Below are 25,745 nucleotides of genomic sequence, written 5' to 3'. Positions count from 1 at the left end.
TATTGGATTGAAATGTGGAAAGATTCTAACATAAGCATCAAAGATATAAAGGTCAAGATGACTTCGATGTTAGCTTACCCAATTTAATATAGAAAACCTATGCTCGCATCAAGGCATAGATGCCAAGATGACTATAAGAATGGTTGTGCAAAAAATAATCAAGGATGATGTCTCAAATTTCCTAAGTGTTTCAAGGGGACAACAAAAGACACTCTAGAGTTCAAGACCAAACCCACAAGCAAAAAATAAAAAATAAAATAATGTGTGCTAAAATCTATGGGCGCCAAAAATGTGTGCTAAAATGTTCTCACACTTCTATGAATCATTACATGTAAGAAAACTCAAGAATGAGCCCTCACAAATCGATCCATAGCTCTCTACTCATAGAGTGCAAGGGTTTGCAATGGAGGCCCTCAGTTTGACCTATTTTTGTGCCCATGTAAGTACACCATGAGATGAGAGATTCAAAGAGGAAAAACAAGAATGCTAGTCTCCATGATCTTCAAATATGCATGAAAATAAGATCTAATCTATGAAAGAAAAATCTAATCTATAAATGCAAGATCTAAGCTAAAAGCCCATGATGGGTGCAAGAGAGAAAAAGACAAGAAAATAGAAGTTCTCCACAAAAAGCTTTTGTATTCAAACTCCTTCAAAAATTGGTCTTCAAACCTGCAGCATAACAATAGCATAATCATGGGTGTCTAACATGAGGAGAGGGCTCTCCCTTATAAAGGAAATTATGGAGGTGAGAGGCTTCTCACAACCAATATGGGATAATAGAGCTTGATCCATGTGAGACAAAATTCCACCAATGAGAAAAGAGAAGTGGTTGAGAAGAAAGTGGTGATCCATGTGAGACAAGATTCCACCAATTAGAAAAGAGGAGTGGTTGAGGAGAAAGTGGAAAGATAAATCCCACTTAGATCACATTTTTAAGTGTAGAGAAATTAAATAAAAAGAATTTATTTTATTTCCTTTTTTCATCAAAAGAGATATTTAAGTGGGATTTTTATTTAATTAAAAGGGAGCAAGTTCTTTTTAATTAAATAGAAGATATTTAATTAAATTAAAAGAGAGGTTTTTCTCTTAATTAATTAAATGTGGATGAACTGTTTAATTAAAAGAGAAGTTTTCTTTTAATTAAATGGGGATTTTATTTTATTTAATTAAAAGAGAAGATTTTTCTTTTAATTAAATAAGACTTGGAATAAAATGATCAATCTTAGAAATGAAATAAATCGAATTTGATCAAGAAAATTGATTTGAATTGATTTAATAAAATATTACAAACCATTGATTCAGAAAATTTGATAAATTGATAAATTGAATAATGGGGGCTCATAGTCTAGGCAACCATTTTTGAGTGCATACATTTGCCCCTCTTTGACTAATGTGTGATCAATTCGGGAACACATGTAGTCAAAGAAAGAAATTGAAGTGTGAGGTCAATTTGGGATCACAAAACAACCCAGATGTGTGGTCGACTCGGGAACACATTAGGACAAAGAAGACAAATAAATTTTAACTTGAAAAAGTCGAGGATAAAATTGATAAAACTGAATCAAGGATTGAAATTGATAATTACTGCCCCCTCGTGATCGAAATCGAAATGAGATAGAGGAGAAACAACAAATTGATAAATTTGATCAAATCGAACAAAAGATAAGGTTCTTGATGGAAGATGAAAGATATAAGAATCATAGAACCAAGGTAGATCATCAAGCATGAAATATTATGCCCCAAAGGTGATTTAGAAGAAAAGAAGTGGGGAAAAAGAATATGGAAGAAAGAAGTTTGAAAGATATGGAAAGAAATAGAAATAAGAAAATAAAATGCTCCAAAAATCAATGAACTGTTTAAGATAGAAATTTCGATTGAGATCACGAAAGAAAATAAGGAAATGAAGATCAAAATGTGACCACAATTGATTAAATGTCCACAACAAAGATGAAAGGAGAACCCTCTCAAACTCATAATGTAGCCTAAAAATGCAAACTAACATGAAGTCTAATAATGCAAGCTACATGAAATGCAATGGTGTACTTGCAAAAGAGCAATTGTAACATAGGATTTTGTGTTCATCATTCATTAGAGAATGTAAAAGAACTTATTTTCATCATTGGGAAATTATTAACGGACATCGAAAAATCACACAATCATCACTAGTTACAAATGTAACTATGAAGATATGAATGCAATTTATGTTGGATTGAAATGTGGAAAGATTCTAACATAAGCATCAAAGACATAAAGGTCAAGATGACTTCGATGTTAGCTTACCCAATTTAATATAGAAAAACTATGCTCGCATCAAGGCATAGATGCCAAGATGACTATAAGAATGGTTGTGCAAAAACAATCAAGGATGATGTCTCAAATCTCCTAAGTGTTTCAAGGGGACAACAAAAGACACTTTGGAGTTCAAGACCACACCCAGAAGCCAAAAAAATAAAAATAAAAACATGTCTCATGCCCCAAGTCTTCTAGCGATGCATCATGGAGAGACTTATCAGAAAAAGACACTCAACAAAAATCAATAACAGTTAGTACACAGAGAAAAAAAAAAATCATGACATAAGTCAAGCATTAAGTGTTGCGTTTAAAAATTTAAGTGTGCTAACTAATATTGAGTTCTGAGGACAAGGATCAAATGCTTGTAGGAAGGTAAGATCACATGATGATACTAGGTAAGACCAAACCAATAAGTGTTGAAAAACACTCGATGTCAATGGGTGTTGAAAAACACCATTTGCGAGGTGTCCTAAAGACTCACACATCTAAGAAACCAAAGCTAACATAGTTATGCCCCCTAGACAAAGACCAATTCCAAACTAAGGCAAGGACAAGGCATGATGGAGAAAGGCTAAGTGTCGAGGAGATGTGCTAAGAAACAGGGGTGCAAAGGCCTCAAGTAGCGCCCGTTTTTAGGTTTTCACCACTTGGATTTTTTTTTTTTTTTTGCTACCAAGGTGCCTGTTTCCAAGTTTTCACCAAGGCACTTTTTCTATTTTTTTTGAATTTTTAATTTTTAATTTTTTTTTTTTTTTGTATTTTTGGAATATATAATTTTTTTGAAGATACATCAAAGTGCCTTTTGCTAGGTTGTCACTAAGATGATCATTTTTTCAAGACATTTTTCAATTTTTAGAATTTTTTACAATACCATTTTTTTGGATTTTTGAAATATATCAATTTTTTTGAATTTTTTTTCAGGATCAATAAATATGTACAAAGATGCCCCTAGACAGAATGGGCATTAAACTCTTAAGAAAGATCACATCATGCAGTCCCAATGTCTAGCAAGGTAGAGGACATGATGGAACAACAAGCTAGTGGATATGATGGATAAGTAAGGAGTGTATGAAGCAAGTGAAAGTGATCTTCAAGGACCGAATCCTCAAGAGTACCCAAGCTAGGGAAAAATTGTCATGCAAAGCACATTTGGACAAAAAATGAAAGGCCAACATATGATAATTCATGAAAGCATAATGTGAAGGTGGGAAAGATGCAATCCAATGGAGTAGACATGTCAAGAGACTTCATAGCATCATATTTTACTCTATTTTATTAGATCAAGACCAAAGGGGTAAATGGGAAAAGGGTAGTGAAAGACTAGAATGAATGGAGGAAAATAGATATGAAGGCTAAACATGAAAGGAATGAAAACAAGATCATCATAAGATATCTCACAAGATAGCCAAATGATTTTCTATAGGTTAACATTGTCAAGATCAAAGAGAGAAGATAGAATGAATGAAAGATGTAGAAGAACTACGCATGATGCCTAATTGTTAGGTTTTCATCATGGTACTTACCCAAGGCACCACAAGGGAGTGGTTTTCACCATAGGATGAATTTATTTCTCTTTACTTTTGCTACCAAGGTGTCTGATTACCAGGTTTTCACCAAGGCACATTTTCAAATTTTTTATTTTTTTCTTTCTTTTTTTTTTCAATCTTTTTTCAATTTTTTTAGAAGAAGTCAAGCTTTTGAGATAATGCTCCTTGACTGTTTAAACCATGATATACAAAGGAATTGAAATGACATGCTCAAAGATGCTGATAGGGAAAAGAGGATGGAAGACAAAAATGGAGGATATGGCTTTATGCAAAGTGAGTGAGATTGGAAGATGGAAATGAAGGCAAGATCAATGTCAACACACACCTTGAAGGATGGCGAGAGGATGGAGAAAAAGTGAATGAAGGAATAAGTGAAGGAATATATTGAGTGAATCAAAGAGGTTTTGGTTTAGGCACATGGAATGGAAGAATTTTTTTTGGAAGAAGATGAAGTGGAATTCTTTGGAAGCTTGAATGTCAAATTTAATTGTTGTTCAACATTAGACTCTCTCAAGAGAGATTTTGGAATCCATATAGCCTTAGGCTTCTTTTCATTTTTTTTTGATGATTTAGAGATAATATCTTCAATGATGGATTTTGGAACCCATACTTGTCTTGTAATTTTTTTCTTAGATATCTCTTTTGACTTAATGCCCCCATGTCGATTAGAAGAGACATGGTGGTCTTCTTTTTTATATGGTTTCTTGAATTGCTTCTTTTTCTTTTATTGAACATTCAAGTTACTTCCAAAAGACTTGGGACTTGTGGAAGAAGAAGGATGATATGACTGGTTTAGGTGAGTGGGTGGATGAAAAGGATTCAAGGATATGCATCTATGTTGATCTTGAGGAAAGATAGGAGAGGGAAGGACATAAGGACCCAAAATGGATGAAGAACTAGGAGAATTGGGAGGGGAAAGCGAAGGGACATAAGGAACCAAGATGGAAGGAAAATGTGAAGGATTTAGTATTGGTGGGGGAGGTCCAAGGATGGATGTGGAAGATGCAAAAGGATAATCAATAAGTTCATTAACATCTATATGACAATCAAGGACATCAACATCTTTAGAGTTGGCATCAGGATTTTCAATAGGAACATAAACATCTTTAATAGGAGAAACTTTGTTGATAGGAGAACTTATAGCTTGAGAAGACTTAGGAAGAGTAGAAAGTGGAAGGGAACATGGTGTGGTAGAACAAGAAGATGGAAGACTTTGATCTTGACAAGGATCTTTGGATAACATAAGCATAGAATTGTTCTCTTGATTTTCAATAGGCTCAACATTGGAAGTAACATCATTTTTAATAACCTTAATGGAAGTATCATCTTTGGAAGGAGCAAGTGTACCAAGGTCATTTTTATTGTCAATAAGCTCAGTGGTGCAAACAGTATCTTGATCTTTCTTAGGAGAAGACTTAAGACATGGTGGAATGAATGAGAAAGGGTGTAAGGGATCAAAAGAACCATGAAATGTATCAGAAACATTGTGAAAAGGATTGGATGACATGGAAGGTTCTTGATCTTGATCTTGTTTTATATTCTTTTCTTTATCATTTTTAGAGTCCTCTTGACATGAAGCCAGTCCTAAGGAGAAGGAAGCATGTTGGAATTGTATGGAAGACTTTGGAATAGATGATGAAGGACTAGCTGAAGTAGGCATTATAGTGCATGAAGGCTTAGGCTCTTTAGGTTTAGCATTATCAAAGGTATTTGTAGCCAAGTGAAGGTTAGCTTGAGTTTCTTTAAGAGGCAGCCCTTGAGGATAACTATAGGGAACTGCATGAAAAGCATTAGGATATTTGTTGGATGAATGATTGGTAGAAGATTTGAGAGTCTTAGAATCTTTAGGGAATGTATGGATAGTGGAGGAAGTAGAAGATGGAAGGGGAGCATCAGAAGACAAAGGTTCAACATTAACATGATCTTGTTCAAGAGTGTAATCTTTATTTTCAGCATGAGGGTTCTTAGAAGAGGAACTCTTATCCCATTGATGTTGTATTTCAGCACAAAAAAATGCTTTCTCTTCATCAAAAAATGAAGATTTATCATTTAGGTATTGTTCACAAAATTTATCAATGTTGTTTTCAAGATTTGATTCATGTGAATTACCATCAATATCTTTTCGTGACTCATCCCCTTTAAGCACAAGCATAGGACTAGGAGGACTTTTAGGAACTGATGGAATGTAATAATCATCACCATCATAATCATTGTCACTAGAAGAATTATAGATAGGCATATCACAAGACTTTTCATGTTGTTCATTATCATATGTCTCAATAAGAGGAATAAGACTCTTGGTAGAAGTAGAAGAAGAATGATATCGTGAAAAAGAGGTAGGTAAAGACCTAGATGGATGATATCTAGAAGAGTCATGGTAAGATTTAGAAGATGAAGTATGTGAATGATATTTAGAAGAATTATCGTAAGACTTAGAAGATGAAGAATATGAAGGATATTTAGAAGAATCATGATAAGACTTAGAAGATAAGGAATTTGAACAATATTTAGAAGAATCATGATAAGACTTGGAGGATGAAGAATCTGTATGATATTTAGAAGAATCATGATAAGACTTGGAAGATGGAAATTCTATACGATATTTAGAAGAATCATGATAAGACTTGGAAGATGGGAAATATTTGGAAGAAGGATATTGTGATTTAATCTTGCACATGATCCTAGCAAAAGTGTTTGATTTATCCATTTTTTTAATCATTTTTGTTGCAAAAATGATCCATGCATCTATTGGAGTGACAACACTTTTCAAATTCAAGAAAGAGGTGGATTTCATTTGAGCTCAAATGAGGATCCCTAAAAAGATATCCAAGATCCATGGTTCTAGAAGAAGAAGAATCAAGTATGGAAGAAGAGAAAGAATGAATAGAAGAAGATAGACTATATGATAATAGGAGGAAAAGAATCAAGAAGACATGAAGAAGAGGAATAATGGAAATGAGAGACTAGAAAGACATGGAAGATGAAGAAGAAAGAAGACCAAGAGTCATTTTGGGAAATTTGATACCATTTGAGATCATTTGAATGTTGAGCAACATGTAATAGCACTTGTAATCAACATGAAAGAAAATGTACTAGTTGATAGGATAACCCTGAGAAACATTGGTACCAAACTAGGATAGTAAAAGCTCTCACTTGTCCAAAATAGATGTGATAAGATAGAATTTTGCAATAGGTGTAAACCGACACTGCCACAGAGGTGCTCAAAACTTTGGGTGAATACCCTAGCACATATGGACCAGGAGGATGATTGACCCAAATTTTAATTAATTAAAATTGAATTTTGATGAAAGTGAATGGACAAGAGATTACTAAGACTCTCCAAGTGTAATATCAAAGGATCCAAGTGTATATCTTTCTCAATAAGGACAGTTTCTAACTTACCAACTCCAAACAAGGTCTCTTGTGAAATCAATGATCACTAATTCAAGAGGTCAAAGCACAATAACCCATAGTGCAAAAAAGCTTTTAACAATGAGAAAAGTAGCCTAATCCAAATAGGATCAACCTAGGGAGATTTGAAATAATGAGACAAAAAAGTTATTTGATCGTGAAGTCTCAACTTAGGAACCCATATTTGTTTTAAAATATCAAGTAAGCACATCAATAGGTTTTCATCATTGAATAGGTACATAAGACAACAATCAAGGAGTTCAAGCAAGTAGTTTTCAAACAATGAGCAAGGGCAAAAATTACCTTGTGCATGAGCAATCAAGTGACTTAGTTTATGCTAATCCCTAGGAGAGCTAATTGTGTATGTTCTCAAAGAGTTTTGCAATCATTGCATACATCCCTAGAAAATAAAAGTTGGCCTCTCTAAGGTTTTTAGTAATGGTTTGACTCTGCAACTTTTATGATTCATAGGGGTGACCTCCAATCCTGGCGCACCGAGGTTTTGACACAGTCTGAGAACTTAATCTTCAAGAGTTGCTAGGGAGATTTGACAACCCACAATGAACCATACCCCATGGAGATTTCTTCCACGAGGAAATTTATATAGCGATGGTTGCAACCACGGCAGAAGTGGATATTACCGCTTGAGGTTTCGTCTGCAATTTGCCCTGTGTAGGGATTGTCTGCTATGGTTAACCCTCTCTAAAGGTAACTAACTCACAATAGTGGACCACAAGGGGACTTAGCTTTCAGATCCAAGGTTTTGACACCTTTTCACTTTTAGCCCAATCAAAGCAAGCAGATTAATCCGACACGCTAACTAAGATTATCTCAAGATCTATGATATCAACCCCTACTGATCTATCAACCTCTCTGGAGAAAGGATGCCTCAATCACCAAGTTGAAGATCCATCTATCTAAGAGATTCTGAAAGTATCCTCCCCACCTACAAGGAATCCATCTTTGAGAGGAGTTTCACTAGGAACTCACTCCCTCAAGATCCATGAATATTATTCATGGGGCCTAATTACTATGTGTGTACAGATGTTAATTCCCCAAAATTAAATCTATCCAAGAATAATAAAAAAGCACAAGGTGGTACACTTAACACTTTCACTAATGCAAGGAGAGTCCAAAGATGTGGAACACTTAACAACTCACACAAGCCAAAACGAGTCCACAACTCAAAGATTAGTGAGTTCTAGAAAGCACAAGAGGGTTGCCAAGTGGAGCACTTAATGCTTCTATCCTGTAGACCCCTCCCTTTTAATGTGGCACTGATCTTGCAACCACGGGGTGGAATGAGGGGCCAACGGATTCAACGAGTCCAATATGTTAGATTGTGGTGATTGATCAGGAAAGTACTGTACATACTTCATAAATAGTAGCCGACATGGTAGCCGACATATTATGGCCGACATATGGCCGACATGTTATAACCCTAAAGCAGTTTAATACTTGTATAAAAAGGGCTTAGGGTTGGGTATTTTTTATGTGTGGTGATACGAAATTGGTTCTTGCGGCGGTATTGAGCTGTAAGGGATTACGAATTGTAATCAGGTTGTAATCACTGGATTGTAATAAGATCGGACTTGTTGTTTGGTGGACGTAGCCCAGGGATTGGGTGAACCACATTAAATCTTGGTGCCTTGTGTTCATTTCTGTGTGTTCTATTATTTTTGTTATTGGTTATATTTGCATGTAGTTTTTATTTCTGTCCGTGGTTTATCCTAACAATTGGTATCAGAGCCTAGTTGTTTCTCAGTTATCCTCAGCAGGAAAGTCTCACGGTTAAGTGGGAGTCTCACGGTTGAGTGGGAGCAATGGCAGATGATGGTAAGCTGAGGGTTGATAGGTTTAATGGGCAAAAATTCCAGTTATGGAAGATGCAAATGGAAGACTATTTATATCAGAAGGATTTATGGAAGCCGTTGGAAGGAAAAGCCAAGAATCAGGGAACTATGTCAGAGGCTGAATGGGATCTTTTGGACAGAAAGGCACTCGGAAGCATTCGGTTATGCTTGGCACCATCGGTGGCATTTAATATTACAAAAGCAAAGACGACAGAAGATTTGATAAAAACCCTAGCGACACTATATGAAAAGCCCTCCACTTCAAATAAGGTATTTCTCATGAAGCGTTTATTTAATATGAAAATGGTAGAAGGTGGATCTATTACAGATCATTTAAATGAGTTTAATACTATTACTAGTCAATTATCTTCTGTGGGTATCAATTTTGATGAAGAAATTAGGGCTCTCTTGATTTTGTGTTCTTTTCCTGAAAGCTGGAATGGCTTGGTAATGGCGGTGAGTAATTCTGTTCCTGGATCAAGTACCCTAAAATATGATGATGTGATCGGTGTTATTTTAAGTGAGGAAACTCGTAGAAAATCCTCAAGTGGATCTACATCAGGAAGTGCTTTAAATGCACAAAGCAGGGGCAGAATGACTGAAAGAGGAAGTAACTCTGGAAATCATGGGAAATCAAGAGGAAAGTCAAAGGGGAGGAGGTCTCAATCGAGAGGACCTAATGATTGCTGGTACTGTGGGAAACCAGGGCACAAAAAGAAAGATTGCTGGACTCGAAAGAAAAATGAAGGAGATAAATCAGATGGAGACAAAGAGGCAAATGTGGCAAGTAATAAATCCGAAGAGGATGCTTTGCTTCTATCTTTAGAGAGTGTTGATGATTCATGGGTTTTAGATTCTGGTGCTTCTTTTCATGCTACACCTCATAGAGGTTATTTCATTGATTATGTCCAAGGGGATTTTGGGCTTGTTTATTTGGGGGATAATGAACCCTGTCAGATTGTTGGAAAGGGAAAAATTAAGATTAAGTTGCAGAATGGGAATCATTGGCTACTACATGAGGTAAGACATGTTCCAAAGCTGAGTAGGAATTTAATTTCAGCAGGGCAACTCGGTGATGAGGGTTGTGTAATTACTTTTAATGATAAAAATTGGAAGGTTTCAAAAGGTTCCCTTGTAGTAGAAAAAGGTGTGAAAGTAGGCACCTTATATCTTTGTACAGGTCATATTGTTCCTTCTACTTTGATTGTTTCAGAGAAAAATGAATATTTAGGAACAATTACTGCAGTTGAGCAGGGAGAACAAATAGCTACTGTAGATTCTGATACAGCGCTATGGCACAATAGACTTGGGCACATGAGTGAGAAAGGTATGAAAGTACTTCATTCAAGGAAAGTTTTACCAGGTCTAAAATGTGTGAATATGGATTTCTGTGAAAGTTGTGTGTATGGAAAATAAAAGAGAGTGAGTTTTGTAAAGACAGGGAAGGAAAACAAAAAGGAGAAATTAGAGCTTGTGCATACAGATGTATGGGGACCGGCTTAGGTATCTTCCCTTGGTGGCTCTCATTATTATGTTACATTTATTGATGATGCAACTAGAAAAGTATGGGTTTATTTTCTTAGACAGAAATCTGATGTATTTCAAACTTTTAAGAAATGGAAATGCTTGGTTGAAAATGAGACTGGTAAGAAATTAAAATGTCTTAGATCTGATAATGGTGGTGAGTATTGCAGTCATGAATTTGAAGATTATTGCTCCACTAATGGTATTCATAGACAAAAAATTGTTCCAAGGACTCCACAGGAAAATGGAGTGGTTGAACGCATGAACAGGACTATAATGGAGCGCGCAAGGAGCATGAGGTTGCATGCTGGGTTGCCCTTACACATGTGGGCAGAGGCTGTCAATACTACAGTATATTTGATTAATCAAGGTCCCTCTACTCCTTTGGGCTGTGGTATTCCAGAGGAAGCATGGACTGGTAAGAAGGTGAGTTATTCTTTTCTCAAGACCTTCGGTTGTGAAGCTTTTGCTCATATAGACTCTGAAAATAGAACCAAGCTAGAAGCAAAATCAAAGAAATGTGTCTTTGTTGGATATGGCATTAATGAATTTGGCTATAGGCTTTGGGGTTTTGAAAATCATAAAATTATAAGAAGCCGGGATGTCATAGTCAATGAAAAAGTGTTGTACAAAGATCTGTTGCAGCAACATGAGAAGAAAGAAGATGATTATGTAGTGTTGGATGATACTCCAAAAGCTGATGTTCCAGCCATTCCTCATGATGTGCAACAACTGCAGCAACAAATACCACACACACCAGTGAATGTTAGACGGTCAACAAGGCCAATTAGACCTCCACAAAGGTTTTCTCCCTCTTTGTATTCTATTTTACTTACTGATGCTGGTGAACCTGAAAGTTATGATGAAGCTATGCAGGTGGATACTAAGATTCAGTGGGGGTCTGCAATGAAAGATGAAATGGACTCTTTGCTGAAAAATAAGACATGGGATTTGTGGAAGTTGCCTGCAGGTAAAAAGGCTTTACAGAATAAATGGGTTTACAGGTTGAAAGAAGAGGAAGGAGGTAAGAAAAGATTTAAGGCCAGGTTAGTTGTAAAAGGATTTGCATAGAAAAAGAGAATTGATTTTGATGAGATATTTTCTCTTGTTGTTAAAATGACTTCTATTCGTACTGTTTTAAGTCTTGTGGCTACTGAAGATTTGCATTTAGAGCAGATGGATGTTAAAACAGCCTTTCTTCATGGTGATTTGGATGAAGAAATATATATGGCTCAGCCACAGGGTTTTGAGGTCAAAGGTAAGGAGAACTTAGTGTGCAAATTGAAGAAAAGTTTATATGGCCTGAAGCAAGCACCTCGGCAATGGTATCTGAAATTTGACAGTTTTATGCATGAGCATGGATATAACAGGTGTCATTCAGATTATTGTGTTTATTTTAAGAGGTTGGATGATGATAGCTACATTATTTTATGTCTATATGTTGATGATATGCTTATAGCTGGGTCTAACATGCATCATATTAAGGGGCTAAAATGCCAGTTAACACATGCATTTGCTATGAAGGATTTGGGGGCAGCAAAACAAATCTTTGGTATGAAGATTTGCAGAGATAGGAAGAACAAAACATTGATGCTATCTCAAGCTGATTATGTTGAGAAGGTGTTGCAACGTTTCTCTATGGAGAATGCTAAAGCTGTCAGCACACCTTTACCTGGTCATTTGAAATTGACTAAGGAGATGTGTCCCAAGACATAGGAAGAGGAGGATAAGATGTCCAAGGTACCCTATGCTTCAGCTGTAGGAAGTTTGATGTATGCTATGGTATGCACTAGGCCAGATATTGCACATGCAGTGGGAGTCATTAGCAAGTATATGAGTCATCCAGGTTTTGAGCATTGGAATGCTGTCAAGTGGATTCTCGGATATTTGAGAGGAACATCCAATAAGTGTTTACACTTTGGGGGCTCTACTACTGATTTACAGGGCTATGTTGACTCAAATTTGGCTGGGGATTTTGATACCAGGCGGAGTACTATAGGGTATGTCTTTACTGTTGGTGGGGCAGCCGTGAGCTGGGTTTCTAGGCTACAAAAGATTAATGCTCTCTCCACTACAGAGGCAGAGTATGTTGCTGCTACAGAGGCAGCCAAAGAGATGATATGGCTTCCGTTCTTCTTGGAAGAATTGGGACATCCTTAGAAGGATAATTATTTGTTCACAGATAGTTAGAGTGCCATTCATCTTGCTAAGAATTCAGCTCTGCATTCCAAGACCAAACACATACAGTTGCGGTACCATTTCATTCGGTCAGTTTTGGAGGATGGACAGTTAAAGCTGGAGAAGATACATACCAATGAAAATCCAGCAGATATGTTGACAAAGGTTGTCACAAGGGAGAAGCTAAACTCCTCTTCAGCTTTAGTTGGTCTTTTAGACTAAATGTGAATAAAAGAACAGCAGAGTCCAGGGTGGTTTGATCCAGTGGGAGCCCGATGCGATAGTTGTATTGCTACAGGATCAGTCTCCAAGTGGGAGATTGTTGTTTAGTGTGGAGCCTGATCAGTCCCCAAGTGGGAGATTGTTAGATTGTGGTGACTGATCAGGAAAGTACTGTACATACTTCATAAATAGTGGGGTTCGGGGCATCGCCTCGAATTTTTTTTTTTTTGGAAGTAGCCGACATGGTAGCCGACATATTATGGCCGACATATGGCCGACATGTTATAACCCTAAAGCGGTTTAATACTTGTATAAAAAGGGCTTAGGGTTGGGTATTTTTTATGTGTGGTGATACGAAATTGGTTCTTGCGGCGGTATTGAGCTGTAAGGGATTACGGATTGTAATCAGGTTGTAATCACTGGATTGTAATAAGATCGGACTTGCTGTTTGGTGGATGTAGCCCAGGGATTGGGTGAACCACGTTAAATCTTGGTGCCTTGTGTTCATTTCTGTGTGTTGTATTATTTTTGTTATTGGTTATATTTGCATGTAGTTTTTATTTCTGTCCGTGGTTTATCCTAACACAATAACCCAATATAGCTATCTAAATCTATCACTAATAATCAAGCTTGCTAAATAAAAATCAATGGAGATTACAACCTAGTATCCATTATGCATGTGTTTGAAAAATAAAAGCATAAGCAAAACACACAAGCTAGACACATGAGAGGTTCATTTTAAGGTTCCAAACCAAAGTGTTATCAGCCAAAGAAGAATACCTGAAGTCCTCACAACGCGCTTAGTAGATCTTACCTGTTTTTAACAAATTTAGCACATTTTTCCAATGAGATCACAACTTGCTGCTATGCTATTCCAAAAAAATCAAAAAACACAGAAAAACTCAAAACAGTGAGCAGTTAGCAAAAAAAACCAGAAAAACATGAAAATCCCTGCAAAAAAAATATGAATAACCTAGTCAACATGATTAGACCTTTTTATTGATATGATTTCAAACCCAAAAATAAAAATGAAAATAAGATACCCCTACTAAAAACTAAAGAACTTTCCAAAAATGTAAGAAATTCAAAAAAATCTCTTCATTTGTGCCCTAGAGACCCAATTTTTCAAAATAGGCTAGATTCATCAAATCAAGTTTTTGATCCTTAATACGGCCTCAAAATTCAAAACACAAAGAAAGAACCCCTCTTAGAACTCAAAAATATTTCTGAAAATATAAATTTTTCTGAAAAATACGCTAATTTGCGATCAGAAACAGCTTTTTATGAAAAATAAAGAAAAATTCATAACTTGCGTAAATCATATCAAAATGATCTAAAAATCGAACTGGGATATTTTGGGCATATACAAAACCAACAAAAAAAATTTCAGAATCAAACTCTAAGTGGTTTAAAAGATATGATTGAATCTTTTAACCAACTAGATTTTTTGCCTGCAAACCAATCTATATATGGGTTGGCCTTAAAACTAAAGTGAAAAATTTACAAAAGCACTTGATTAGATCCAATATGCTGTTGTAAAAAACCAAAAAGGAAAAATAAAAGCAAATGGAGTTAGAAACTTGATTCAAGCCCCACGGTGGGCGCCAAAAATGTGTGCTAAAATGTTGTCACACTTCTATGAATCATTACATGTAAGAAAACTCAAGAATGAGCCCTCACAAATCGATCCATAGCTCTCTACTCATAGAGTGCAAGGGTTTGCAATGGAGACCCTCAGTTTGACCTATTTTTGTGCCCATGCAAGTACACCATGAGATGAGAGATTCAAAGAGGAAAAGCAAGAATGCTAGTCTCCATGATCTTCAAATATGTATGAAAATAAGATCTAATCTATGAAAGCAAAATCTAATCTATAAATGCAAGATCTAAGCTAAAAGCCCATGATGGGTGCAAGAGTGAAAAAGACAAGAAAATAGAAGTTCTCCACAAAAAGCTTTTGTATTCAAACTTCTTCAAAAATTGGTCTTCAAACCTGCAGCATAACGATAGCATAATCATGGGTCTCTAACATGAGGAGAAGGCTCTCCCTTATAAAAGAAATTATGGAGGTGAGAGGCTTCTCACAACCAATATGGGATAATAGAGCTTGATCCATGTGAGACAAAATTCCACCAATGAGAAAAGAGGAGTGGTTGAGAAAAAAGTGGCGATCCATGTGAGACAAGATTCCACCAATTAGAAAAGAGGAGTGGTTGAGGAGAAAGTGGAAAGATAAATCCCACTTAGATCACATTTTTAAGTATAGAGAAATTAAATAAAAAGAATTTATTTTATTTCCTTTTTTCATCAAAAGAGATATTTAAGTGGGATTTTTATTTAATTAAAAGGGAGCAAGTTCTTTTTAATTAAATAGAAGATATTTAATTAAATTAAAAGAGGGGTTTTTCTCTTAATTAATTAAATGTGGATGAACTGTTTAATTAAAAGAGAAGTTTTCTTTTAATTAAATGAGGATTTTATTTTATTTAATTAAAAGAGAAGATTTTCTTTTAATTAAATAAGACTTGGAATAAAATGATCAATCTTAGAAATGAAATAAATCGAATTTGATCAAGGAAATTGATTTGAATTGATTTAATAAAATATTACAAACCATTGATTCAAAAAATTTGATAAATTGATAAATTGAATAATGGGGGCGCATAGTCTAGGTGACCATTTTTGGGTGCATACACTTTGTTGGTTTGCAAGTACATCAATTGAAGCGTAGAATATTTGTGACACAATCAAAATAAATCAAAGAGATACTCAAGACATTTGAATTAGAAGAGTCAAAACCAGTTAGGACACTAATGGCATCATGAGATAGGTTATCCAAGAATGATGAGTCAGCTGAAGTGAATCAGACAATGTATAGATCAATGATTGGAAAGTTGCAATATGTTGTACATGGTAGACTAGACATTGCATTAGCTATTGGAATAGTGACAAGATTTTTTGCAGATCCAAGATAAAATCACCTGATGGCAGTAAAGAGAATAATAAGATACCTAAAAGGAACTGATGACTTTGGATTGTATTACAAGAGGAGTGAAAATTTTGAGCTAAGAGCATACACTAATGCAGATTGGGGAAGTAATATTCATGATAGAAAAAGCACCAGTGGAGGAGCACTTTTCTTGGGAAAAACATTGATTACATGGACCATTGAAAAGAAAAGTTGTACCTCATAGTCCACATCATAAGCTGAATATGTTGCTGCTGCTATAAATTGCACCAATATTGTATGGATCAAACATTTTTTGCAAGGTATGAAAGAAGAAGTGAATGAGCCTATGGTAATTTATTGTGATAATACAGGTTCCATCAACATATCAAAGAACCCTGTAATGCATGCAAAAATCAAGCATATTGCAATCAAGTATCACTATGTAAGAGAATTGATGGAAGATAAACAAGTGAAGATGGAATATGTAAGCTAAAAGGAACAAATTGTTGACATCTTCACAAAAGCACTACCTAAAGATGCTTTTGAGTATCTTAGAGGTAAGTTTGGGGTCATACCCCTAGCCAAGGCTACTTAAGAAAAGGCAAGACTCCCCTACATCAAATGAGTTGATTGCTGGAATATTACACATTGGTGCAGAGGATACCTACTTTAGGATTCATGCATAAAGTAATTGAAGTAATGAAGTTCAAAATCAGTCACAAGCAAGGTGACAGAGAGAGAAAGTGAAAGAACCTACAAAGGCTACACTTGCATATTAAGATGTTGAAATAGCATGTCTTTGGCATTGTTGTCAAAGGGGGAGAAATAGCAAAAAATTTATCAACAACTATTGAGAAGATAAAGAATGAAGAAAGAGGGAGTTAAGGCAGAAACTAAAGATTGAGGGAGAAGTAAAGTAGAAATTGATCAATAGAAAATGATCAATAGTTTAAGGAAGAAGATGAAGAAGTTGATTAGAACAAAGAATAGCAGAAGATGAGCAATGCATGCAGAGGGAGAAATTGTAAGAAGAAAGAAAGAAAAGAAAAAGGATACAACAACTAAGAGGGAGATTGTATCAAGATAGTAGATAAAGAGAAGGAGATGTGAAAACTGATGGTGACAATAATTTTCTTTTTGGCATTTGACTCACTATTCTAACCTATTTTCATTTGGTTAAATAGTTTAGTCTGATGGTTGATAAGTCTGGTTTGCCATCAATGCCAAAGACAAAGATTGTTGGAAATCTAATTGAAAAGATCATTGATGAAGAAGATTGATTGAAAGATGGAGATTGTTGTTAAAAGAATGTTTTCAATCATTGTTTTTTCATTGATGTTAAACCTACTATTTGTAGGAATGAAAATTTCTTATAAGATCCAAGTACTATCACTTAGTTGATTGATGAAGAGGATTTGATAAACAAGATGTAACCAAAGCAACCAAGGGAAAGTTTGAGTTATGATGTTGTAATGAAGTGCAATGATAAGTTAAAGACAATGGTTAAATGATGTATTGATAACATACTTGAAGATATAGAGGTTGGTCACACCTAGAAATATTGGAGGAATAAGTTGTAACAAGGTTGATTGCAAAGCTTAAACCAAGTTCATTAGTGGGTGCTAAGCAAGGTAGTTGAAGTTGAGAAAATTTTTAGTTGGAGCCAAGCAAAAGGAAAATCTAGTGTGTGCCGAGTAATCTTTAGGTACCAACTGAAGTTCAAGTGCTGAGCATCAAAAAATCTTAGTTGGTGCTAAGTGAGCTTCAGGTGCCAAGCATTAGTAAAAACATAGTTGAGGTTGAGTAACATAGTATCTGTCGAGCACCAATATTTCAATAGTGCCGAGCTACTGCATTATTTTAAATGACAAAGATTTTCTAAATATGAGTCAACATAGTTGTTACCTTGAATTTTGTGAACCAGTTGGAGGATAAAGATGATGAGCTAGTGGCACACAATTCTATGTAAACCATTTTTGTGTGAATTCAAAAGGATTATTCAAGAAGTTTCTAGAGGAAACAAAATATTGGTTAGATACAATTAATCCTACCTAATCCATAAAAATTGAAATCAAAGGAGGGAAGAATCAAGTGGGAAAGGAACTCCAAGACTTCTATTTAAGGAGTCATAGACCAAGAAGCAAGAGCTATTGAAGTGCCAAATTGCAAAGCAATTAGAAGGGTGTCAAGGAGAAGATATCTAGGAGAAGGAAGAATAGAGCACAGAGGGTCTACTTCAACAAGCGGTCATAAAGAGATGATTGCACTGGTACATTGGGCATGGAGACTCAAGAAGATTGAGCTTGAAAGAAGGGCAAGCTGTCAAGGGTTACAGAAATTGAAAGCCAGGCAATGGTATGAGATGAGAAGTGATCTGAGATCTATAAGTTAAGTTATATGTTGTAATTAGGTCAAAGATTTTCTAATACTCTCTAGCAATTATATTAGATATGGAAATCCTATGGACTTAGGTTGGTTTAATAGCCATTTGTAAATCCTTTAATAGGGTGGCATTCCAAGTGAATGTTCTAAAGTCCTCTAACTAGGCCCATTTCTAATAGGGTGGTTAGATCCTCTAACAAGGTCACATTTAACAGTGTTTTGTAAGCCTTTAACAGAGTAGGCCTTTCATAGGGCATCTCTTTAGATTAGTGAGAATTGAGTAGCATGTTACTGGTGGTTTTTTCCAAATTGTGTTTCCACGTAAATCACTGTGTTATGTGTTGATCTTTTCATGTGTTATGCTTGCATGTTGATTTATAGTAACTTGCTGAATAAGAATGTTTTAAGCTTGGATGAATGAATGGTTGAATGAGTTCACTGCACTTAGTGAAAAATTTTGAATAGGAAATTTGGACCTTGAATAACTAATTTACTCCCCCTCTTAGTTATTCTAAAGCATTTCTAATAGGTGCCTCCCCACAAACCATCAACAATTTTTGTTTACAATGTCACTTGTTTAATGACCCCAAAATATATTTGATATTCCTACTATGAAAAAATATACTGTTTGTGAATCACACACATTGCACAAGAATGTGCTTTGTTAATTTGACTATCGGTTATGTCGGTATACATTACATACCAACGTGTTTTTAAATTCTTTATTTAATTATTAAATACCCAAAGCTATAATCATATTGAGCAATTTCTAATGGAAGCATCATAAAAAGGTTCAATTGTGCTAGACAAGGGGTTTCCATCTCTCTGAACATGTTAATGACGGCTATAAAATGGGGCTTCTATAGTTTGTCTCTTTGTTTAAGAGCATTAATTTAACTTTAGTCAACGAAGCACATTCGAATCATGTATGTAGCTGGATAGTCATATGCATCTTTTATGAATATATTATCAGGGGTTGACAATTATTTTTAAAACCAAAGTAAACAAAATTTTTATTCTATATTTATGTTTTAAGGGAAGAGATTGAGTATTTGAGGGGTTCAATACACTAATAGTTTTGTTATAAATATTCTCATGATTTTAGTTTATTAAAACAAAAAACATATGTAGTAATAGTCAAACACACATGTATTAGTAGTCATCAATTTTATCTTTTTTGGATTGGTTATTGATCAATTTGTGCATTACTATTGAAATATTTAACCACAAGTACTTCTTGTTTCTGAGCTAGCGAGTATTGCATGAGAGATTTGTGAATACCCAAAAATTGAAACGTTAGTTTTAAGTTCTTCACTCACCTACATAACTATGCCAAAAATATCTGCAAAATCTGACTTATAGTTAAAGAGTTATAGGTAGACAAATTTAACCTACATATTTTCTCCTAATTTTAAAAAGAAACCTTTCCTTATATATTTTTGATGAACTATTGCAGCCGCCCTTAAACATCATACACTAATGGAAAATTTAAGTTTGGAAAAATTAGTGAACTTTGACTATTTAACAGTTTTAGCTTAGGAATAAAGCCTTAGTGTGTGATGTTTAAGCAATCATAAGGACTATTGCTCTATGAAATCACATAAGAGATCTGTGAATTTGAAAATTCCAAAACCTTAGTTTTGAACTCTTTACTCACCTACAGAGCTACACTAAGAAAATTTGCAAAAGCTCACTTATATTTTGAGAATTATAAATAAATAAAGTTAACCCACTACTAACACTTTCCACTACTTTAAAAAAAACTTTTCCTTATATGTGTTTGATTTTAGTTTGCTAGATAGATGCCTAAGAAGAGACGTGATGGTAGACATGCAAGAAGAGCTTGACAAGAATTTATCTACACAACACATAGGAAGAGAGTGATTTAGTATTGAGTGAAGAAGTTTATCATGGCAGAAATAGAGTCGATGCTTAGTAAGGTTGTAGTTTCTTTAAAAATTTGTCTTGCATTTTGGTAGGTGATAAAGTTTACAGCTTTTTCAGCCATGATAAAAGCTTTTGTGAGCCAGTGCATAAGCTTGTTACCTTTCTTTCTGTTAGAAATTTATTGTAGTAAGCCATTTTCCCCTGGAGCCAAATGCCCACCTACCACCCTAACAGTGTACACAACAGTCAGAAACATCAAATGCATGGTAGGCGAGTTCAAATTCAAAATGAGAGGGAAAGCATTTTTTCCAAGAGACAAAATGAATGAATCTAATTCATTTGATAGAGTTAAAGAGAGTAAAGAAGAAGAGTTGAATTAGTTGTAGAGTAGGCCATAGAGAGAAAAGGAAATTTATTAGTAGATCAAGTTAGAGTTTAGAAGGCAGAAGGAAGTTCTAGTTTCATGTTTGTAGTTGCATGTGTTGGATCCCTTTTTGGTTATTTTGTAAATTCATTTGTATAATTTGCCTTGTGAAGTAGTGATTGCTCCAGGCATTGTTGTATGCAACCATTAGTGTTGTAATTTTAAAGTTTAAAGTTTTTTCAGTTTGAAGATTTTAAGGTTTTTTTGGATGAAGTTGAATGCTCCCAAATTTTGTAATAGTTTGGTTGATTAGAAAGCAAGAAAGAAAGCAAGCTTACTAAACTATGTTGTTCCCTTCTTCTATTCATCCTTGCATGATATTTTGCATTTAAGAAGTTCATATTTGAAAGATTCATCCTTCAAATCTCTACATTTTAATGGTAGAAATATTTAAGTTATAAGTTTGGCCTACAACTCACTCAGTTTAGCCTTTGAGCTCTCTCTCTCTCTCTTTGTTGTTACTCTCGAGCTCACTCGACATCCTCTTTTGCCAAGCATTGCCTTGCAATGGTGACCAAGCTCACTCAACATCCCTTGCTATCGAGCATAATTGACATACACTATTCTGAGTTGTCCCAAGTGTTGAGTCACTCGACTCCTTCATATGCCAAGCCTACTTAGCACAATCCTCTTATCACTCAACACCTTCTTGTGCTAAGCAGAATTTTAGGGTTTGATGATTTATTTATTTTTTCGCATGGTATCAAAGTTTGAGGCCCCAAGTCCATAGTGAGTTGGGGCATTTTTTTTGCTAGGATATTTGACATGGCAGGAGATGCAAGAAAGATATGACAACAACCATCATCCTTTAATGGAAAAATATGACATTTAAGCAAAGAAGATAAAAACTATAATGGTAGCTAATGAATTTTGGGAGTTTGTGGTTAATGGGGTCAATGATGGGACAGACCCAACTTAGTATGTTGCCCTCAACAACAGTCAAAAGACTCACTTGAAAGACTGAAGGAGAAAGGATGCTAAGGCATTAAGTTTGATTGAGGCAACAATGATAGAGACAATCTTTCCCAAGATTGCAATAGAAAATTATGCAAAGGAAACATGGGATATTCTTGAGATGGACTTCAAGGGGACTGATAAGGTCATAGTAATGAAGCTACAAATGATCAGATGAGGGACAATGAATCTATTGCAGAGTTTAGCCCACAAATCTCCACTTGGATAAACAAAATCAATTCAAATAGAGAAGATTATGATGAGTAGAGGATTGTGGAAAATATATTGAGGAGTTTACCTTAGAAATATGACAAACTTGTGATGACCATAGAGGCAGCAAAGGACCTCACCAGATTGACCATAGATGAGTTGATGGGAACTCTTCAAATCCATCCATGAGTATCGGATAAATAGACCAACAACTACTTCCTAAGAGTAGTCTTTCAAGGCTCAAGAGAATTCAAGAGGCAAGGGGAGAGGAATAAATGGCTCTAGTAGAGGCTTAATAAATAGAGGTCATAGAATGAATGGTCAAAAGAATCCTAGTGTAGAAAGCTTAGGATGAGCTAGCAACCAAGAGGGAGCAAGCACCTCTCAAAATAGCTCTAGACGAGGAAAGAAGAATTACAACTCCAATAAGAACAATGTTAAATGCTACTACTATCATAAGTATGGGCATTATTCAAGTGAATGTTAGAAGAAGCAAGGTGATTAGTCAAGGCAGAATGCTAATGTGGCTGACGTGAATATGGGAAATGCAAACAATCACATAGCCTTCATCATGTGCAACATTGGTGAAGAAGGCAACCCTGAGGTATGGTACCTAGATAGTGGTTGTAGCAACCACATGAGTAGTAATAAAATTTTATTCTATTTCATTCATATGACTTTTAAGTTTGAAATTAAGATGGGAACCAATGGAACCATTCCCATAGTGGGCAAAGGATCTATCATGGTCCGTACCAAACAAGGTGAGAATAAGGAAATACAGAATGTGTATTTTGCCTCGAGTATAAAGCACAACTTGATGAGTTTTGGACAACTCATTCAAAATGGATACAAGGTGTTGATGGAAACTGACAAGTGTGTCATTCATGAGAAGGATGGGAGTAATAGATTACTTGCAGCAATCCAAATGACAAAGAATAGGATGTTCCCATTAAGGATAGAGATATTTTTCTCTTCTCAAGTTAGTGCTGCACCTTCCAAGCATGCATGTACAATAGTACATCATCAATAAACTCTTAGGAGCATGATTGAAGACCCCTCCAAGCTCTGGCATCTTAGGTATGGACATCTTGGTTTTGCTAGTTTAAATTTGTTGCCCAAGAAAATAATGGTAGATGACTTGCCAAGCATAGTAGATTCCTATGACAAGTGTGAGGCTTGCATTTTGGGTAAGCAACATAGGCTTGCCTTTAATTATAGAAATTCTAGAAGGGCTACAAAACCATTAGATTTGGTGCATTCTTATTTGGTAGGCCCTATGCAAACTACTTCTCTTGAGGGGAGTAATTATTTTGCGACATTCATAGATGATTTCAGTCATAGGACATGGGTGTATTTATTAAAAATATGAGGCATTTGAAAAATTTGTTGAATTTAAAGCCCTAGCTAAAAAAGAATATGGACACTATATTAAGGTCCATAGATCAAATAGAGGAGGGGAGTATACCTCCAATATGTTTGCAAATTTTTGTAGGAAAAATGGCATAAGAAAAGAGCTTACAGCCTGTTATACTTTGCAACAAAATGGAGTGGTTGAGAGGAAGAACAAGACCATTGTTGAAATGGTAAGAAGCATGATGAAATAAAAAGGACTCCCAACTAAATATTCAGGAGAATTTGTAGCAACAATAGTATATTTGATCAATAATTGTCCTACAAAGTCAGTTCATGACAAGATACCTCTTGAGGCATGGTCAAGGAATAGATGGATAGTTGAACAATTGAGAGTGTTTAGATGTGTAGCATATGCACATGTGCCTAAAGAACAAAGATAAAAACTAGATGAAAAAGGTGTGAAATTCATCTTCATAGGGTATAGCTCAGAATCAAAGGCTTATAGGCTATATGATCCAATTGACAAGAAGATTATCATTTCAAGAGATGTGGAGTTTCTTGAAAATTAGTCATGGAATGGCTTGATAGATGAATCCTCAAACACTTCAAGTAAAATGCCTACTATTGAAAAGGAAGAAGATGACATTTGTGATTAGCAAGAAGATGGAGTAGCAAACATGGATTGCAAACAAAGGAAAAAGGGAAGCAACCCTTAACATGCTAAGTAATAGCTCCAAGCACATCAAGATAGCCCTAAGCTAGTATGCAAAATAGTAGCATCAACAATACTGAGAATTTAGATCCCACTCTAGCCTCCCTATTTCCAAGAAAGACTAAGAGTCTAAGAGAGATATACCAATAAGAAAGGTATGATGAAGATTATGATGAGAGTATAAATTTTGCATTATTTTCTCATAGTGATCCAATATATTTTGAGAAAGCTGTGAATGAAGAGAAATAGTGTAATGCCATGGATGAGGAAATAGATGCTATTGAAAGGAATGAGACATGGAAGTTAACTACTTTTCCTCCCAAGAAATGAGTAATTGGAGTGAAATGGGTATACAAGACCAAGTCCAATGCTAAAGAAAAAATAGATAGGCATACGACACATTTAGTGATGAAGGGGTACAAGCAATATTATGACAGAGATTACAATGAGACATATACCCTAGTTGCAAGAATGGAAAGCATGTGTGCTGTCATATTAATTGCAACCTAGCACAAATGGAAGGCATATCAAATGGATGTGAAGTCTGCCTTCTTGAATGGTGTATTGAAAGAAGAAGTTTATGTGGAGCAACCACCTAGTTATGAAGTTATAGGTGAAGAACACAAAGTGTATAGATTGAAGAGAGCTCTATATGGGCTCAATCAAGCTCCATGGGCATGGCACAATAGGATTGACTCATATTTGATGAGCAATGGCTTTAGCAAAAGTGATGGTGAGCCCACACTTTATATTAAGGTAGAAAATGGTAATGTATTGATTGTTGTCTTGTATTTTCATGGCTTAATCTTCACTAGAAATGAAAATTTCATAATTGGTGAGTTCAAAAAGGCCATGAAAAATGAATTTGAAATGACAGACCTAGGTCAGTTGAAGTACTTTCTAGGCATAGAGGTGAAACAGATGCATGATGGCATCTTAATCTCTCAAGAAATATATGCAAGGTAGATCTTGGAGAGATTCCAAAATCCATAACAGTAAGGCAACCCCAACACCAATAGTAGTAGGTTTGAAGTTGAGCAAGGAAGATTGCAGCAAAAGTGTGAATCCAACATTATAAGGGAGTATGGTTGGAACTATGATGTATACTATGATGTATTTGACTGCAACTCGGCCAGACATAATGCATGTAGTCAATTTGATTTCCAAATTTATGGAAACACCAAAAGATTTCCATTGGCAAGTAGGAAAGAGGATCCTAAGGTATGTGAATGGTACTAAGGGATTTGGAATTTTCTATACAATAGAAAATGATTTCAAGTTGGTGGGTTACATGGATAGTGATTGGGTAAGAAGTTTAGATGATAGGAAGAGCACTTCCAGATACATGCTCCATATGGGATTGGGTGAAATTGCATGGCCATCCAAGAAGCAACCTATTATTGCTCAATCTATAGTAGAGGCTGAATATATAGTAGTGAATGCAACATGTCAAGCTATTTGGTTAAGGAGGATCTTGTCAAATTTGAATGAAAGGCAAGAGGATGGAACCAAAACTTACTATGAAAAAATCTCCTCAATTGCATTATCTAAGAATCCCATCTTACATGGGAGAAGCAAGCATATAGATATTAGATATCACTTCATTAGAGAGTTGGTGGAGAATGGGGATATCAAAAGGGAATTTTGCAAGTCCGAGTAGCAACTAGTAGACATATTTAGTAAGCCTTTAGGCATTGGAACTTTTGTACACCTAAGAAAGAGTCTTGGTGTAATTGATTTGGATTAGGATTGATCCTTGTTTGTTTGGCTCAGGACAAAGGGGGATCTTCAAAAATTTATTGTAGTAAGTCATTTGCCCCTGGAGCCAAATGCCCACCTACCA

Source organism: Cupressus sempervirens, chromosome 6 (genome assembly GCF_028749045.1).
Source record: "Cupressus sempervirens isolate cs-2001-9-10 chromosome 6, ASM2874904v1, whole genome shotgun sequence".
In the NCBI taxonomy this organism is placed as follows: domain Eukaryota; kingdom Viridiplantae; phylum Streptophyta; class Pinopsida; order Cupressales; family Cupressaceae; genus Cupressus; species Cupressus sempervirens.
This window is presented reverse-complemented; position numbering follows the sequence as displayed.